The sequence below is a fragment of the Schistocerca cancellata genome, chromosome 4 (assembly GCF_023864275.1).
Source record: "Schistocerca cancellata isolate TAMUIC-IGC-003103 chromosome 4, iqSchCanc2.1, whole genome shotgun sequence".
NCBI classification, from domain to species: Eukaryota; Metazoa; Arthropoda; class Insecta; order Orthoptera; family Acrididae; genus Schistocerca; species Schistocerca cancellata.
Window position 1 is genome coordinate 770,063,427 of NC_064629.1, and position 18,060 is coordinate 770,081,486.

General features: G+C 40.0%; 1 protein-coding gene across 2 annotated transcripts in view; it reads left to right on the forward strand.

Annotated features, from left to right (window-relative positions):
• The first annotated feature begins 10,570 nt into the window (after positions 1-10,570).
• Positions 10,571-18,060, forward strand: part of LOC126184571 (RNA-binding protein 1-like) — a 39,210-nt gene continuing 31,720 nt past the window's right edge. For both annotated transcript variants that reach the window (XM_049927000.1, XM_049927001.1), the window contains exon 1: positions 10,571-10,675. The gene's annotated coding sequence lies outside the window, so the exon portion shown is untranslated. The remainder of the gene's footprint in view (positions 10,676-18,060) is intronic.

Consider the following 18,060-nt stretch of genomic DNA (forward strand, 5'->3'; position numbering starts at 1 on the left):
TTTTTTAATTAAACAAAATTTTTTGTTGCTATAAATTGATGAGGCCTTTTAGAATGTATTATAAAGAAAAAATTTATTAGCTTTTTTATTTATTAAATAAATCAATATTTCGTTTGTTCGTATAGATAATTTTTTTAAATGGGGATCCAATAAAACTAAGATCATAATTTTATATCGGGAAGTTTGTAAAAAATGTATTCTTTGGCCCAGAATTGGCATACATATACTACTTTAGTGGGTGGATCGAGAAGAATGCTAATGAAAATTAGGGCACTGGGATAGGTGTAGGGAAGCTCATTAGTTTTTATTAACCATCACTGAGGGATATGACGAGGTAGAAATTTCGATACAGAGGGCCACTACCAAAGCTGATGTTGCCGTGCAATCATGAGCAGGAGGCTCACCATACCAGAACGCAGTCACCAATACTGCAACAACATTGCAACCATGAGCAAGATTCTCACCTGACCCCAGGGCCACTACCTGTGCCGCCACAGGCATGCCAGCGAGAGGCTCACCATACAAGAAGACAGCCACTGATGTCATCACAGCCATGCAACCATGAGCAAGAGGCTCATCATACCAGAGGGCAGTCACTGACGACGACGACGCAGTGCAACCATGAGCGAGAGGCCTACTTGACCAGAGGGCCACCACCGATGATGCTACCACCACTGCCATGCAAGCTGTAAGTGAGAAGCTCAACTAACTGGAGGGTAACTTTCACCAACAACACTACTGTTACCACTGACACCACACTCATGGGAGAGAGGCTCACCTGATGTGGAAGCAGACAATTGGAGAACAACATAGCAGCCATCAACATGACAACAGCAATGGAAAATTAGTGACCATGAATCCACATACTGAGTTCAATAGTGCCAGCCCAGACAGTAGGGGTCGATGATATTTAAGCTACAGTGAGCCAACTACATTAGTGCCATGAAAGTTTGACAGTGATCATTTATCTTAATTTGTAAACAACTGGGACAATGCTTATGAACTGGGAGATACTAGCTCTAAGGAAGTATTTTTAAAATTTGTAATAGGACAAATCACAGGATCAGGGTTCAACAAACTGTTAGTCTTTGACCATACAGAAACCTGGTCCACAGCACATGAAATTTTGATTTAGAACTACGAGAATAAATGAGCATTAGGCTATTACACTTATGAATTATTGGGCAGCAGGCAAGCATGTGGTGAAAGTATGGCTCAGTGGGGAGTGAGAATAGATACAATGCCGTTCCATTTCAGGGGAGCAATTCCTTTCAGGAAGAAATGCGCTGACCAGAAAACTCAGGCAAGCGGTTTATATTCAGGAACCATGTGAGGACAAAATAAGATCATTAGAGCTCAAGGGGAACACCTAACGTTGTCTGAAGCTATCGATACAGCGTCAGTCGAACAGTGGTAGCAGGCTACATAAAGCTAAATGAAATCTCTCTCAACAAGGTGTACCCTCTTTCCTGCATAGACAAAATACTAGACAGACTAGGGAAAGCAACATATTTTTCAACGTTGGACCTAGCTAAGCCATTCCACAAAGCTATGACAGATAAAATGGTTCGAGAGAAAACGGCAGTTAGCACGCCCATGGGGCATTTTGAATACAATCAGATGGCCATGGGGTTGAAGGCAGCGCCATCCACATTCCAAAGACCGATGAACAGTCTTGACTAGAATCCAGAGTAACCAAGTTTTTACATATTTAAATGATTTAGTAGTAGTGGGAACTTAGCTCAAGAAGTATAATGCCTGACTAGAACCAGTGTCCGAACAGTTGAGACAAAACACTATGAAGCTTCAGATAGACAAGTGCAAATCATTCAGAAAATAAGTCACCTTAGTTGGTCATGTGTTGACAGCCCAGGAACTTCACCTGGATATCTCCAAAGAGGAAATCATCATGAAATATCCTCAGATGCAAACAACAACACAACTAAAAGCGTATTTAGGCCTTGTAGGATACTACTTGCGAATTTATGAACAACTTCAGTAAGATTTCCAAACCCTTGTATGAAACATTCCATAGAGCTGGAGGACTCAACAGGAAGAGGCTTTCCAACAATTAAAAGAGAAGATTATCGCTTCATCGATGTTACAATAACCACACTTTGAACAAGAGTTCATAGGAACTACAGATGCTAGTCAGTCAGCTCTAGGTTCGGTTCTCAGCCAAGGATCAGTGGGCAAACGTCTGCCAGTAGCTTTTATATCCAAAATTTTCGACAAAGTGGAACAAAATTACACCACATAGGAGTGGGAACTGCTCGCAATAATGTGGGTCATGAAGTACTTCAGACCTTATCTGTTCAGAAGAGACTTCAAGATACTGACAGATCACAAGCTGCTCACATGGTTAGCAAGTATGTCATGCCCATCTTCCCATCTGATGAAATTCTGGTTAAAATTAGAGGAATACAATTATCATATTTTTAAAAGGAGGAAAGCACAATAATGCGGTAGATAAATTGTCTCTCATTCAGAATGCACATGAAGTAACAAGTGATCCAGAGACAAGTGCAAGAGGAAACAGTGAGTGTGGGAGATAACGCTGTAGACACAGGCAGCACATTGATGCAGTAGCTGAGACCACATGCAACGAACTGCAGATAACACAAAGAGACAGCAAGACACATCAGAAGGGCCACTGGGAGGCCTCAACAGGAAATGAAAGACATTGTTTTAAGTAACAAAGAGAAGTTAGCAGTTCTGAAGCAAATGTACTTGTCTCCAGTTGGAGGATATCAGGGTATGGGTAAAGTGTACAATAGAGTAAAGCAGTATTGCAGCTGGCTTGGAATGAAGGAAGACATAGAGAAGTTTATTTGCAAGTGCGAGAGTTGCCAATAGAATAAGGTTACCCAGGCTAAAACTAAGCAGTCAATAGAGATAACGCCTGCCCCAGAATTCATATTCAAGAAATGTGATGTAGACATCTTAAGTCCGTTATTGCAAATGCACACCGGTAGCAAATACCTTTTGACTTTCCAAGATTTGTAGATGAAACGTGTAGTGGTGAACCCAATGGACAAGCAAGATACAGAAGTTGGTAAAGAAGATTACACTGAAATTCAGTATATTGACATTACAGCTGAGCGGTATGTATAGTAATTGTGCAAGTTACTCAATGAAATGTGTAAGCAAACTGTTAAGGATCGAGAAGCTGCAAACTACCAGTTATCACACTCAAACAAACAATGCACTGGAGCAAACTCACGGAGCATTAATATAACTGCTGAGGCATTATGCAGACAAATGTCAAAGAGTTTGGGACATGTGGATGCCTCTTGGGTCCTTCATGTACAATATGACCACCTGTAGATAAATTATTTTTTGGCAGAAAATGCTACCAACTGAAACTTTTGCAAAGGAAGCCGGCAAATGTTATTTATAACTGCCTATGTCCTTGAGATACGCCAGAGGATTCATTTACAACACCAAGCAGCCAGAGATGCCACGCGGGCGAACGAGGAAGACAATAAGGTTTAGTATGACAAAATCCAGAATCCCAAGACATTTATGGTGAATGACAGAGTGTTATTATACAAAGTGAGTGTAATAAGGGATTGATGGAGGAAACTAGACAGTCATTGGACTGTGGATGGACCAAATGTAGCAGTTTAGATTAATGGACAGAAATGTATAGAGGTACATGGAAACAAGCTGAAAGAATTCTTTTAATTTCAGATGGCAAGAGTACGAGTCTTATGGGGATTTCCAATCATCAGTAGTGTGATGACCAGCATAATGGAACAAACAGAGACACCGAGAGATGTATGGTTACAGTGACTCCAGTCTGCACCAGAGTTATTGCGACAATCAAGGAACACTTAGTTTATAAAATACCACTTGGCGTATAGTACGCTATTTCAGTTCAAAGGTATTGCATGGTAAGTCTGACAAAACTGGCCAAGCCACGAACCAAGCTTTGTCGCACTCTATAATGAGGTTACATACAGTGAAGCCGTAACATGGCACATAAAAAAGATAAGTAGAGGTAAATAACTGATAGGGCAGCTAGCGAGACATGATTGTGTCAGATAGAAAAGAGGAATTCTGAATTTTATAGGAGAAATGAGTAATATTTTATTTGGCACACTAGATGAGAATGATGCATCATTTTTCAAAGCTAAGACAGATGAACTGGAGGAACATCAATGAGAATTATTAGGGCTATTCAAGGACCAAGTGACGATTGTGAAGGCTTCTTTAATGGGTTTTAATCAGACAATCAATGTGGTTATGAAGAAGAAAAAGACAACTGCCAACAGCATTCACAAATTAAATGGGCATATGAAAGAGTATAAAAGCAATATGAAATGGAACATACAGCAAGCACTGGTTCTGATAGCATTAACTGAACAGCTGATGCAATTAATGAAACTGTTCAATCAGTTAGATATGATTTGTTAGTTATGGTCATAGTGAATGCACAGAACAGATTTCTGTAGCCTCACTTAATAAATCTAGTGCAGGCGGTATAGTACTTAGAGTCAATTAAAGATGATATGGCCGGTTGCTGTGGCCAAGTGGTTTTAGGCACTTCACTCTGGAACCCCGCTGCTGCTACAGTCACAGGTTCGAATCCTGCCTCGGGCGTGGATGTGTGTGATGTCCTTAGGTTAGTTAGGTTTAAGTAGTTCTAAGTCTAGGGGACTGATGACCTCAGATGTTAAATCCCATAATACTTAGAGCTATTTGAACCATTTTTGAAAGATAAACAGTTTCTGACTGAATTCACTGAGGGCCAGGGTTAGATGTATCCTTAGCCATCAGTACTTTAAGGTACATTCTAACTGGACCACTAATGGACAGCAATGAGTATAACACACATAAGATATGGCTATTACCAGCAGAAGTTCATACAACTAAGTGAATGTTTACCTACCGGTATATTACTCCCAAAACCAAATTCTTACTAATCGATGAAGCCAAGAGGCCATATGTGGAACTGTTCCTTGAATAGTTCAAGTGTAAAAGTATTTACATCAAGTAACAGATGTAAACAGGATTTTGTGCTATTGTCTACCTACGATCATGAGAGACACAAAGCACGAATGTTGCAACCAGTTAGAGATGTATGTAAAGACAGTAATCTGAAGTATATTGTGTTGAATGGACGTATATGGGCGCAGATATGAGACAATAAATTGTTATTTGTAGCTCGCAAGGACGAGGGATTAACGGCTCTATATAAGGAGTTACTGCTTGCTAATGTATTTTTCAGTACCATTGACATTTCTGGGAAAATGCAAGAGGTACAGAGCTCAGATCAGTTTACAATCAGAACATATGATACATACCAGTATAAGTATTGTAGATATAGTACCTGGTTTAAATTCAGAAATGGACTATTGCATTACAGAAGATTAGAGGCAGAAAATCTCAGAAATATACTTAATGTTACCTTTAGAGCACATAGTTCACTACTTGGACGACTTAAAGATTGCCGGGTGTAAGACTAATGAACTGCAAGAGGAAACAGGTTATCAACAAAGAAAGACATTCAAAGGGTGGTGTATGGGCGAATGTTTCACATGAGGATACTCCCGATCTGATATTTTATGTCTATTAATTATCTTGTGTTGCCTATGTATTTATCGTAAACGTTGTCGAAATTGTGCTACGAAAATTTGTCAGATAGTGAGTACAGACCATTGTGTAAAAATTTGTGTGACAATGTCATGAATGAATGTGCTCCAAGCATATTTGTGGAATATACCTGAGCTCGTTGAACTGATATGGACTATGGTGAGGGAGAGCTGACCTCTTATGAATTAAGGTCAGAAAATCATTGCCATTCAGCCAACCAGAGGCTACAGAGGGCTACCACTGCTCTAAGAAGGAGAACTAAGAACACTGAATCCCTCTTTCCAGTGCCACATTCCCCACTATTACACATTAATAAACAATACATTCCACCAAGAACTGAAAAATGATACAATGTAGTGTCACAATATTGGCTTATTTTGTAAATATTTGCATAGCTCCATCGAAAATGAAGAATGATACCAGTCATAATTTTGTGAGGTATGGTCAGATGTAAAAAAAGTAATGCAATGTTGTATAATTCTGTTTATAATGACCAAAGATGCCAGTCATAACTTGGTGAATTGTGGTCAGATGTAAAAATGTAAAATGAATGTAAATACACAGGAATACTGATCGAGAGGCACTACTGACTTTTTTTGTATGCCGCCTCCACCTACAAGACATGCACAGCTTGTGAGATAAAATGAGCGCTCAGGAATACGAAATGCTCACGACTGGCAGGTTCATAGCACGAAGGACCAGCAAATTCTGGTGTGAATCATGGACCGACATGACCACTGAGCAGTCCCTAATGAGGAGAGTGAAAATAGCAGATGACCTGGAGCTCACTAGATTACTTGAAGGTAACTACGCATAAATAGTTCCCTCTCGCCTTTATTTCTTCACTCACTATTTATTTTTATGTCCAAAATATGTTTCTTAATGGGTACTGCTTTCATATGTATTCAATAAACTGTCAAGTACTTAGAATTAAGTCATTTATTATTTATTTCATGCATAGAAGAACTGGAAGGCTGTCCTGAAGAAACTGTGGAACATGTGTCTAAGAGCACACGTATTAGTACTTAAATATATATAAGTTGTACATAAATTCACCTCTTTTATTACCATTTATAGTAATGTTTTCCTACATGAATTAAAAATCTATTAATGCTGTCTTTTGCTATTTTCCAAAAATTACTGATTTCCCTGATACTTCAACTCCCTTTTGTGTTAAAACCATATGGCGTACAAAAAACTATCACATACATAAATTGTAGGTAGTTTTCTTCTCTTTATTTTACTACTGGACTACTTTTCACGTAAATAGCTTGCGTTGCAAGTTATAAGGTGAAAACCACTAAAAAAAGATTATTTTAGAGATGTTTTGATGATTTCTCATATTTAGAGAGAAAATTTGTGTTGAACGACTCCAGATTCATGTTCAGAACACCAAAAAACGTAAAATAAACCACTAAAAAATACGCCATAACGTTCCTCTTCGAACTTTCATTTGATTGGACTAAAAATTTTACAAATGGGATGGTTGGTATCGTGAAATCCGACATTAAGAGACGAAATATGGCATTAAATTCACGTAAGATCTGCCTTCGAAAGGTAGGGTAATCGTTTGCAATATCTTTTACCCGAACAGCATCAGCTTGGCGCCATACCGAACACAAGCTATTCATAGAAAGGCAGCATCCAGCGAGTGCGTGAATTCGGTCCCGTAACGAACATGTAAGGGCGTTCTATTCTTCTCGTTATCTGCCCAAATATGGTAATGTTCACACAGTGAAGACTATGTACGTCAGAGGGAATCATCTGGAAACTTGTTGAGCGGTATAAAGAGTGAACCCACCCTGAAGACGAAGAAACAATTCGATAATCGTCTGGGATGCTACCCCTCTGTCGGTCGTCACCAGGTTGCTGACTTAGATTAATTGGACAATGTCAAGAGCATAGAATTACTGAGAAGATAGACTCGGGTTCGCGAGAACAAAACCAGGTTACTAGTAAAGCTGAATAAGCAATATACAGTAATAGTGTACACTGGCTTAGAGTAACTCCATGCAGTAGTGACAGGATTATACTACCACTGAACTTTGTTATTCGGAGTTTCATTGGCCCTGAGTTTCCTTGAGAATTAAGCCGAATTCTGTGTCTCTGGACACTCTTTTAACTTGTAAGTTCCTTACAGATTGAAGTCCTGACAGCTGGACACGCGAAAGTCGCTCTTTGATTGTGTCGATCGAGGTAAGCAATGTCAATCAAAATGTGCCTTTCTAACTTCCTCTCATGACATAATGTCATATCACTTCAGGGTGTATTCGCACTCGACGCCACATCTAATCAGTTTGCTTAGCGCAGTACCGAATGGTCTAAGTATGTTTATGATAAACAATTTGTGATACAAAAGGTCGGAGTACGGTGATGGGATTGAGGAACTAAAACGATAAAGTTTATTATTGGAAAAAGCAAAGTTCATAATGCACAGTCCTGAACAATTTTATGTGGCAATGTGCTGAGCAGGGAAAAAACATTTCCATACATCGACATTTATTTGCTAGAGAAAATATACGCATATAAATACCTCGTAGAATATTTATAAGAGGATAAATACAGTCTGTTTATCTTATTCATTTTTTTCTTGTGCAGGAAATAACACCATGAATGACTTTATTTTTCTCCTTCATTAGAGCTGACTTCTTCACGTGGAAAATGTTATTTAATGAAAATTGCATCATCAACTTATGCTCTTACTGATATACAGAGTAGGTCTCAGCTTTGTTCTGTTAATGTGAAACATAAATCATTTTTCCTTTACACTACTAGAAGAACACGAAATGGAAAATACACTCCTGGAAATGGAAAAAAGAACACATTGACACCGGTGTGTCAGACCCACCATACTTGCTCCGGACACTGCGATAGGGCTGTACAAGCAATGATCACACGCACGGCACAGCGGACACACCAGGAACCGCGGTGTTGGCCGTCGAATGGCGCTAGCTGTGCAGCATTTGTGCACCGCCACCGTCAGTGTCAGCCAGTTTGCCGTGGCATACGGAGCTCCATCGCAGTCTTTAACACTGGTAGCATGCCGCGACAGCGTGGACGTGAACCGTATGTGCAGTTGACGGACTTTGAGCGAGGGCGTATAGTGGGCATGCGGGAGGCCGGGTGGACGTACCGCCGAATTGCTCAACACGTGGGGCGTGAGGTCTCCACAGTACATCGATGTTGTCGCCAGTGGTCGGCGGAAGGTGCACGTGCCCGTCGACCTGGGACCGGACCGCAGCGACGCATGGATGCATGCCAAGACCATAGGATCCTACGCAGTGCCGTAGGGGACCGCACCGCCACTTCCCAGCAAATTAGGGACACTGTTGCTCCTGGTGTATCGGCGAGGACCATTCGCAACCGTCTCCATGAAGCTGGGCTACGGTCCCGCACACCGTTAGGCCGTCTTCCGCTCACGCCCCAACATCGTGCAGCCCGCCTCCAGTGGTGTCGCGACAGGCGTGAATGGAGGGACGAATGGAGACGTGTCGTCTTCAGCGATGAGAGTCGCTTCTGCCTTGGTGCCAATGATGGTCGTATGCGTGTTTGGCGCCGTGCAGGTGAGCGCCACAATCAGGACTGCATACGACCGAGGCACACAGGGCCAACACCCGGCATCATGGTGTGGGGAGCGATCTCCTACACTGGCCGTACACCACTGGTGATCGTCGAGGGGACACTGAATAGTGCACGGTACATCCAAACCGTCATCGAACCCATCGTTCTACCATTCCTAGACCGGCAAGGGAACTTGCTGTTCCAACAGGACAATGCACGTCCGCATGTATCCCGTGCCACCCAACGTGCTCTGGAAGGTGTACGTCAACTACCCTGGCCAGCAAGATCTCCGGATCTGTCCCCCATTGAGCATATTTGGGACTGGATGAAGCGTCGTCTCACGTGGTCTGCACGTCCAGCACGAACGCTGGTCCAACTGAGGCGCCAGGTGGAAATGGCATGGCAAGCCGTTCCACAGGACTACATCCAGCATCTCTACGATCGTCTCCATGGGAGAATAGCAGCCTGCATTGCTGCGAAAGGTGGATATACACTGTACTAGTGCCGACATTGTGCATGCTCTGTTGCCTGTGTCTATGTGCCTGTGGTTCTGTCAGTGTGATCATGTGATGTATCTGACCCCAGGAATGTGTCAATAAAGTTTCCCCTTCCTGGGACAATGAATTCACGGTGTTCTTATTTCAATTTCCAGGAGTGTATATCCAAATCGTCATAGAACATTCGCAAGTTGTCATGAAAATAAAGCAAAATAATAAAATTAAAGATTAAGAAGATACCAAAGACTAAAATCCACTACTATATCATGAGTGAACGCGGAGGAAACAGGTTAACTTTTGACATTAGCAGACGACGAGAGACAGTTCTCTCCTCCCCCTCAGGAACCACCACCAACGTCACCATCACAACTTTCTTCCCGAGAAATCTTGATGGTAACGTGATGTGAGCTGATTTCCCAAGGCACTGACGCCAAGTGTGAATGTCACTATTTGAAATGCATTGTGGAATGTTTTGAGGTTCCAGCGCATGATTGTAGGTGTGAATTGGCCTTAAGTAGTAACATTCGCTTTCTGATTGCAGGTTTATCACGGATGGCATTGCCCGTAGATAATTTTATTTAACTGCTCTTAATACCCCCTCTTGTCACGTATTATGGGTTCAATAGTTTCGTCATTTCACTTTTTTTTAGGCACTTTCGACTCAGTTTCTTTTCGCGCAACAGTGCCTCGGCCCTGATGAGACATAGAAAAAAATTCTCCTTCAAAAAGTTTGTCATTAAAAAGTACAATGATCCACAGAACGAAAAAATAAAAAAGTGTTTATTGACCTTAAATACCATAGGAGAACATCAGAAGAAGAATCAAAAATTCCGCTAAAATCACAGATGCTGTGAACCTACAGATCACTGTGTTCAGCGAATATAGGTCGATATACTGACCAGTGACCACTTGCATGATAATCGTTGGTTGTGTCGAGTTGGTAGTGGTGTGAGGTGGTATTGGTGTGCATCCTAATTTTTTTTCATTTTTTTGTGGGGAAGCGGCACTTTCTGAAAATTGTACGTATTGCCTTATTGTACTACTTAAATTTAGTGTGAATGTAATATCAGTCATACACTTGTATGTAGTTTAAAGTGATAAACATTAAAGTTTTGCGTTTTCTCCTCGGTTCGCCATCTTGAACTTAACATCAATTTTTGCGACGATTGAAAGTGACTGAGCCGGATGTTTCCTTATAATTTGTTTCCTGCCGTAAAATATTAGTGACTGCGCAAGCCTAAAAGAATTTTACTCGTCGGCACACCGCTAATGTTAGTTTCGATTGTCACGATAGTAAAATTGTAAACTTTTTGTCATGTTTTTTGTTTGCTAACTTTTTTTCTTTTTTTTTGCATATGTTAGGTGCTATTGCTCTGTAAGGGTGTTTTTTGCTATGGTGAATTTTTTACAGGAAAATTTAATAGTTTTATGTTCTTTGTTTATTTCACTTTGGAAAATTGGTCCGTATTTGTGCCTTTGTCGTGGAATCAGCCACACACGCGATTCCCGCAGTGGAGATACGGAAATACGCAATAATAAATATGGTGCTTATTTTCTGACGCTCTTTGCAGAACGTAATGCGTTTACATTTCGCGGCGTGCGGTTGCAGCTGTAACGGTTACAAAGCTAAGATCTGACAGGGATTTGGGCACTGTTATACTGTTACTAATTTCATAGTTTTCAACGGTGTTTCGTTCTGTTTCTGGCGAAATAACGATTTAATAAAGTTTTGGAAACGTTCACACTCTGTGTGTTTCAGATTTTTCTGTGCGTTGAAGTGGGTTAGTAAATTTTGGGCTTTAGTTTACAGCTGGCGTTTGTAGTGAAGTATTGCAGGATCAGTCCGCGCCATTTTTCTGAGAAATCTGGGTAAAAAACTTCAATTAGAAATGCAAAACTAGGGCACAACATATATTCTGCAAACTGTTACAAGCAACATGAAATTTTTTATGTATTTAAATAGCAATAGTTTCTATATTTTCAATATTTATTATGATTACTGAGCGTTACGGAAGGACAAGAAAAAGCACAGCGTTTTTGATACTTGAGTGTAGAGATGAATTCCTGCTCTGATGTTTGTTTCATTTAGCAATTTTTTTAATTGGTTAACTGCATGTGTTTAGTATATAATTTAGGGCATAATAGATTTTTTTAGCTCTTAGATTAAATGCTGCATCCAAGAAAGTGAGTAGCTGCAGTGTTACGGAAGGACATTTTCTACCCAGCTATACAAATTTTACTTTTAACACAAAATATATTGTTATTTATTGAATTTTATAGTCCGTTGCTCGTGGTCTCGCGGCAGCATTCTCGCTTCCCGAGCACGGGGTACCGGGTTAGATTCCTCGCGGGGTCAGGGATTTTTCCTGCCTCGAGATGATTGGGTGTTGGGTTGTCTTCATCATCATCATTCATCCCCATCACTGCCGGAGGAAGGCAATGGCAAACCACCTCCACTAGGACCTTGCTTAGTAAAGTGGTGCGGTTCTCCCGCATCGTTCCCCTACGCTCTGTAAAGACGCGTGGGACTTCTACAGTTATGTAGCATAGGAAAGTGAAATTATTGTTAGTAAAATGTAAACTTTGTACATACATGATTTAAAACATTTAATCAAGTGACACTGGAAAATGATCTATAAATTTCAAAATAATTGAAAAACTATATACTTAGGCATAACTACTTGCTTAAGAAAGCATGAGTAAGGTTGCTGAGATTTTTTTTTTTTTTTTAAGAAAGTACCAGGAATAAAAAACTTAAGATTTAGTTATTGTTCATAAACCACAGGATCTGAAAATTTAAGTCTTTCAGAACTACCATTAATATGTGGTTCACATAACACAGAAATGTCACCAGGAGAAACATTAAAGACATCATTCTGGACAATTTTAAATGTGTTTTTAGTATTATCAGGAGAAAGAAAACTGGCGTTCTACGGATCGGAGCGTGGAATGTCAGATCCCTTAATCGGGCAGGTAGGTTAGAAAATTTAAAAAGGGAAATGGATAGGTTAAAGTTAGATATAGTGGGAATTAGTGAAGTTCGGTGGCAGGAGGAACAAGACTTTTGGTCAGGTGATTACAGGGTTATAAATACAAAATCAAATAGGGGTAATGCAGGAGTAGGTTTAATAATGAATAAAAAAATAGGAGTGCGGGTTAGCTACTACAAACAGCATAGTGAACGCATTATTATGGCCAAGATAGACACAAAGCCCATGCCTACTACAGTAGTACAAGTTTATATGCCAACTACCTCTGCAGATGATGAAGAAATAGATGAAATGTATGACGAGATAAAAGAAATTATCCAGGTAGTGAAGGGAGACGAAAATTTAATAGTCATGGGTGACTGGAATTCGTCAGTAGGAAAAGGGAGAGAAGGAAACATAGTAGGTGAATTTGGATTGGGGGGAAGGAATGAAAGAGGAAGCCGCCTTGTAGAATTTTGCACAGAACATAACTTAATCGTAGCCAACACTTGGTTCAAGAATCATAAAAGAAGGTTGTATACCTGGAAGAATCCTGGAGATACTAGTAGGTATCAGATAGATTATATAATGGTAAGACAGAGATTTAGGAACCAGGTTTTAAATTGTAAGACATTTCCTGGGGCAGATGTGGATTCTGACCACAATCTATTGGTTATGAACTGCAGATTGAAACTGAAGAAACTGCAAAAAGGTGGGAATTTAAGGAGATGGGACCTGGATAAACTGAAAGAACCAGAGGTTGTAGAGAGTTTCAGGGAGAGCATAAGGGAACAATTGACAGGAATGGGGGAAAGAAATACAGTAGAAGAAGAATGGGTAGCTCTGAGGGATGAAGTAGTGAAGGCAGCAGAGGATCAAGTAGGTAAAAAGACGAGGGCTAATAGAAATCCTTGGGTAACAGAAGAAATATTGAATTTAATTGATGAAAGAAGAAAATACAAAAATGCAGTAAATGAAGCAGGCAAAAAGGAATACAGACGTCTCAAAAATGATATCGACAGGAAGTGCAAAATGGCTAAGCAGGGATGGCTAGAGGACAAATGTAAGGATGTAGAGGCTTGTCTCACTAGGGGTAAGATAGATACTGCCTACAGGAAAATTAAAGAGACCTTTGGAGAGAAGAGAACCACTTGTATGAATATCAAGAGCTCAGATGGCAACCCAGTTCTAAGCAAAGAAGGGAAGGCAGAAAGGTGGAAGGAGTATATAGAGGGTTTATACAAGGGCGATGTACTTGAGGACAATATTATGGAAATGGAACAGGATGTAGATGAGGACGAAATGGGAGATAAGATACTGCGTGAAGAGTTTGACAGAGCACTGAAAGACCTGAGTCGAAACAAGGCCCCGGGAGTAGACAACATTCCATTTGAACTACTGATGGCCTCGGGAGAGCCAGTCATGACAAAACTCTACCATCTGGTGAGCACGATGTATGAGACAGGCGAAATACCCTCAGACTTCAAGAAGAATATAATAATTCCAATCCCAAAGAAAGCAGGTGTTGACAGATGTGAAAATTACCGAACTATCAGTTTAATAAGTCACAGCTGCAAAATACTAACGCGAATTCTTTACAGACGAATGGAAAAACTGGTAGAAGCCGACCTCGGGGAAGATCAGTTTGGATTCCGTAGAAATGTTGGAACACGTGAGTCAATACTGACCTTACGACTTATCTTAGAAGAAAGATTAAGAAAAGGCAAACCTACGTTTCTAGCATTTGTAGACTTAGAGAAAGCTTTTGACAATGTTAACTGGAATACTCTCTTTCAAATTCTGAAGCTGGCAGGGGTAAAATACAGGGAGCGAAAAGCTATTTACAGTTTGTACAGAAACCAGATGGCAGTTATAAGAGTCGAGGGGCATGAAAGGGAAGCAGTGGTTGGGAAAGGAGTAAGACAGGGTTGTAGCCTCTCCCCGATGTTATTCAATCTGTATATTGAGCAAGCAGTAAAGGAAACAAAAGAAAAATTCGGAGTAGGTATTAAAATTCATGGAGAAGAAGTAAAAACTTTGAGGTTCGCCGATGACATTGTAATTCTGTCAGAGACAGCAAAGGACTTGGAAGAGCAGTTGAACGGAATGGACAGCGTCTTGAAAGGAGGATATAAGATGAACATCAACAAAAGCAAAACGAGGATAATGGAATGTAGTCGAATTAAGTCGGGTGATGCTGAGGGAATTAGATTAGGAAATGAGACACTTAAAGTAGTAAAGGAGTTTTGCTATTTAGGGAGTAAAATAACCGATGATGGTCGAAGTAGAGAGGATATAAAATGTAGACTGGCAATGGCAAGGAAAGCGTTTCTCAAGAAGAGGAATTTGTTAACATCGAGTATAGATTTAAGTGTCAGGAAGTTGTTTCTGAAAGTATTTGTATGGAGTGTAGCCATGTATGGAAGTGAAACATGGACGATAACTAGTTTGGACAAGAAGAGTATAGAAGCTTTCGAAATGTGGTGCTACAGAAGAATGCTGAAGATAAGGTGGGTAGATCACGTAACCAATGAGGAGGTATTGAATAGGATTGGGGAGAAGAGAAGTTTGTGGCACAACTTGACTAGAAGAAGGGATTGGTTGGTAGGACATGTTTTGAGGCATCAAGGGATCACAAATTTAGCATTGGAGGGCAGTGTGGAGGGTAAAAATCGTAGAGGGAGACCAAGAGACGAATACACTAAGCAGATTCAGAAGGATGTAGGTTGCAGTAGATACTGGGAGATGAAGAAGCTTGCACAGGATAGAGTAGCATGGAGAGCTGCATCAAACCAGTCTCAGGACTGAAGACCACAACAACAAAAACAACAACAGTATTGTCTGTTGACTTTATTCCCTTCACTTATCACGTCTTTATCAGCATGAAATTTATGAATAATGTGTGCATACCTGTATACAACAGCTGTATCACTAAACACTTTGCAAAGTAAAAATGACCCATTAGACAAGACTGAATAATTTGTTAACTTGCTTTGAACTACTTGGTTCTGCTGCTGCTTGAAAACATTTGCGCTCTGAATAAGTTTTTAGATCCTTCCACTACTATGCTGCCCAGAAAAAACAGAATTTTCCAAAAGTGTGACGTGTTTATCAGAAGAGGGTTGTGCAAAATATTTTTGGAGGCCACTTATAGGCAAACAGTTATTCCATCAGCTTTCCATTTTCTTTACTGCTTCAATTATTGACTCTGGAACACAAATCACAATAATACTTTTGGCAACACCGCTATTTTTAGTTGTATAAATAGTGCAACTGGTGTAACAGAACTTAGGTAACATAGAAGTTTAGTTTTCTTCAGTAGCTGTAAAATTTTACCGTTAGTGAAAAGTGCATGGGCTACGTTGTGGCTTTGCGAGTAGTGGGTTACAGTGTGGGATTTGTTCAATGTATTTTCATTGGGTGGAATGCAGTGGGGAAGCCAGTGGACATTCTAACGAGATCCTCTCCTGGGAATGCAGAATCTGTAGTACAAATAAGTTGATAGAGGTGCAGGAGCATAAGATCTATGCTCTTTAGGTGCAGTTTCAATATGCAGAGGAGGAACTAGATAGGTGGAGGAGGGTGAAGGGTGCTGGGGAATGGGAACTGGCAGTTGGCAAGAAGGCAGCTACTAGGAGGAGGTGTTCAGACAGTTGTACTTTGAGTACATGCAATAAATTTCACCAAATGTCAGAGTTGAGTGGATAGGAGCCTCTTGAAGCTGTAGATGTCTGGAACATGCAGACGTCCTCAGTGGCTAGGAGGCCTAGGTCTGTTGCGAAGTCTAACAGAAACGTGGTGGTTCTGCTGCTAGATAGTTCGCACAGTAGAGGTGTGGGCCAGCAGTTCCTGGAAGTGTTGGGGAGTGCGTACCATGTCACCAGCATTGTGAAGTCTAGTGCAGGGTCGGCTCAGGTGAGTGACAGGTTAAGCGAGTTACGTAGGAATTTTACGGAGCAAGATCAGGTAGTGATAGTATGTGAAGCAGGGAATAGTCTTGATAGGGACAGGGAATATGATGTAGGTAGTGACCTGGTAAAGATAGCTACTCAAACTGGTGGCACTAATGTGCATTTTGTGCAACTCTTTCAACGTCATGGTCAGCCTCATAATCCAACTGTTAGGCAAGTTAACGTGGGACTGAAGAGGGCTCGGAGGGCATGGGGGTCAATCCATACTAAGTGGTCCAAGAAAAAAATAATTGGTTGCTTGACCATCTCAGAAAAATTTTATATTTGCTGGTTGAATTCCCCAAAGTTTAGTAGTCACAAAAATATTTTTAAAAAATTTGTTTATTGTTTTATAATAGTGGCCATATTTGTTCCAGGCTGCATGCGTTTTTTTTTTTTCTTATTTGCAAGGATCTACATTTTTACAAGTATTCAGTAGTGGATTGGCCTAAGCCTTTCAGATGGAATGCATTTAGTTAACACACTCTGGGCTACAAATTAACATCATTATCACTTAGCTGAATGTATTCTTTAATATATTTTTAGTAGTACTAAGGAACCTGTGTCTCATGGAATTTACAACTGTGACTGGGCGGACTTATAATCTTACACCCAAACTGAGTGGACAAATTTCTCAAATGTTAATGAGTGTACTAAAAACAAATAATGAGAGCAATATAATGTAATTTGTAGGCTTATTTTCAATTAAAAAAGTAAGTGATCATAGATGATTAAATTATATACTGAAACTGATATTTTATTCCAGAAGTCTAGATATTGCAGATGTTAAACATATTATTGACTTGTTTGTAATTTTTTTTCCATAACTTCCAATTGAATCTCAAATTTGAAATTTATAATTAAGTTTGATATAAAGGGCTGTTAACCGTTAATTTTCAGATTTTTATCTAGTCCCCCAACAAAGATATTGCAGGCCACAAAATGAGAAAATTAAAAAAATCCATTTTTTAAAATAATGTGTCTTTTGTCAGCTACTCACCATTGATACTCTATAAAAAGTAACTGTACTATACAGTGTAATAGCAGAAAAAATATTAATCTTTCTTTGGAAAACTACTGTTCAAAAATTGAGTTTTTTAAATTTGTGGCTGATAACTTAGAACTTTTCAAAATATATTGAAGAATACATTTAGCTAAGTGATAATGATGTTAATTTATACCCCAGAGTGTGTTGAACTAAATTAATTTTATCTGAAAGGCTTAGGACAATCCACTACTGAATAGTTGTAAAAGATGTAGATGCTTGCAAATACAAAAAAAACGCATGCGGCCTGGAACAAATACGGCCGCCATTTCATAATAATAAACAATAAATTTTAAAAAACATTCTTGTGAGTAATTAACATAGGGGAATTCACTCAGCAAATACAAAAATTTTCTGAGATGGGTAAGCAACCAGTGCTGGACCACTTGGTATGGATTGACCCAGGGGCCACATTTCAGTGGTGGCAGTTGAGTCTATCA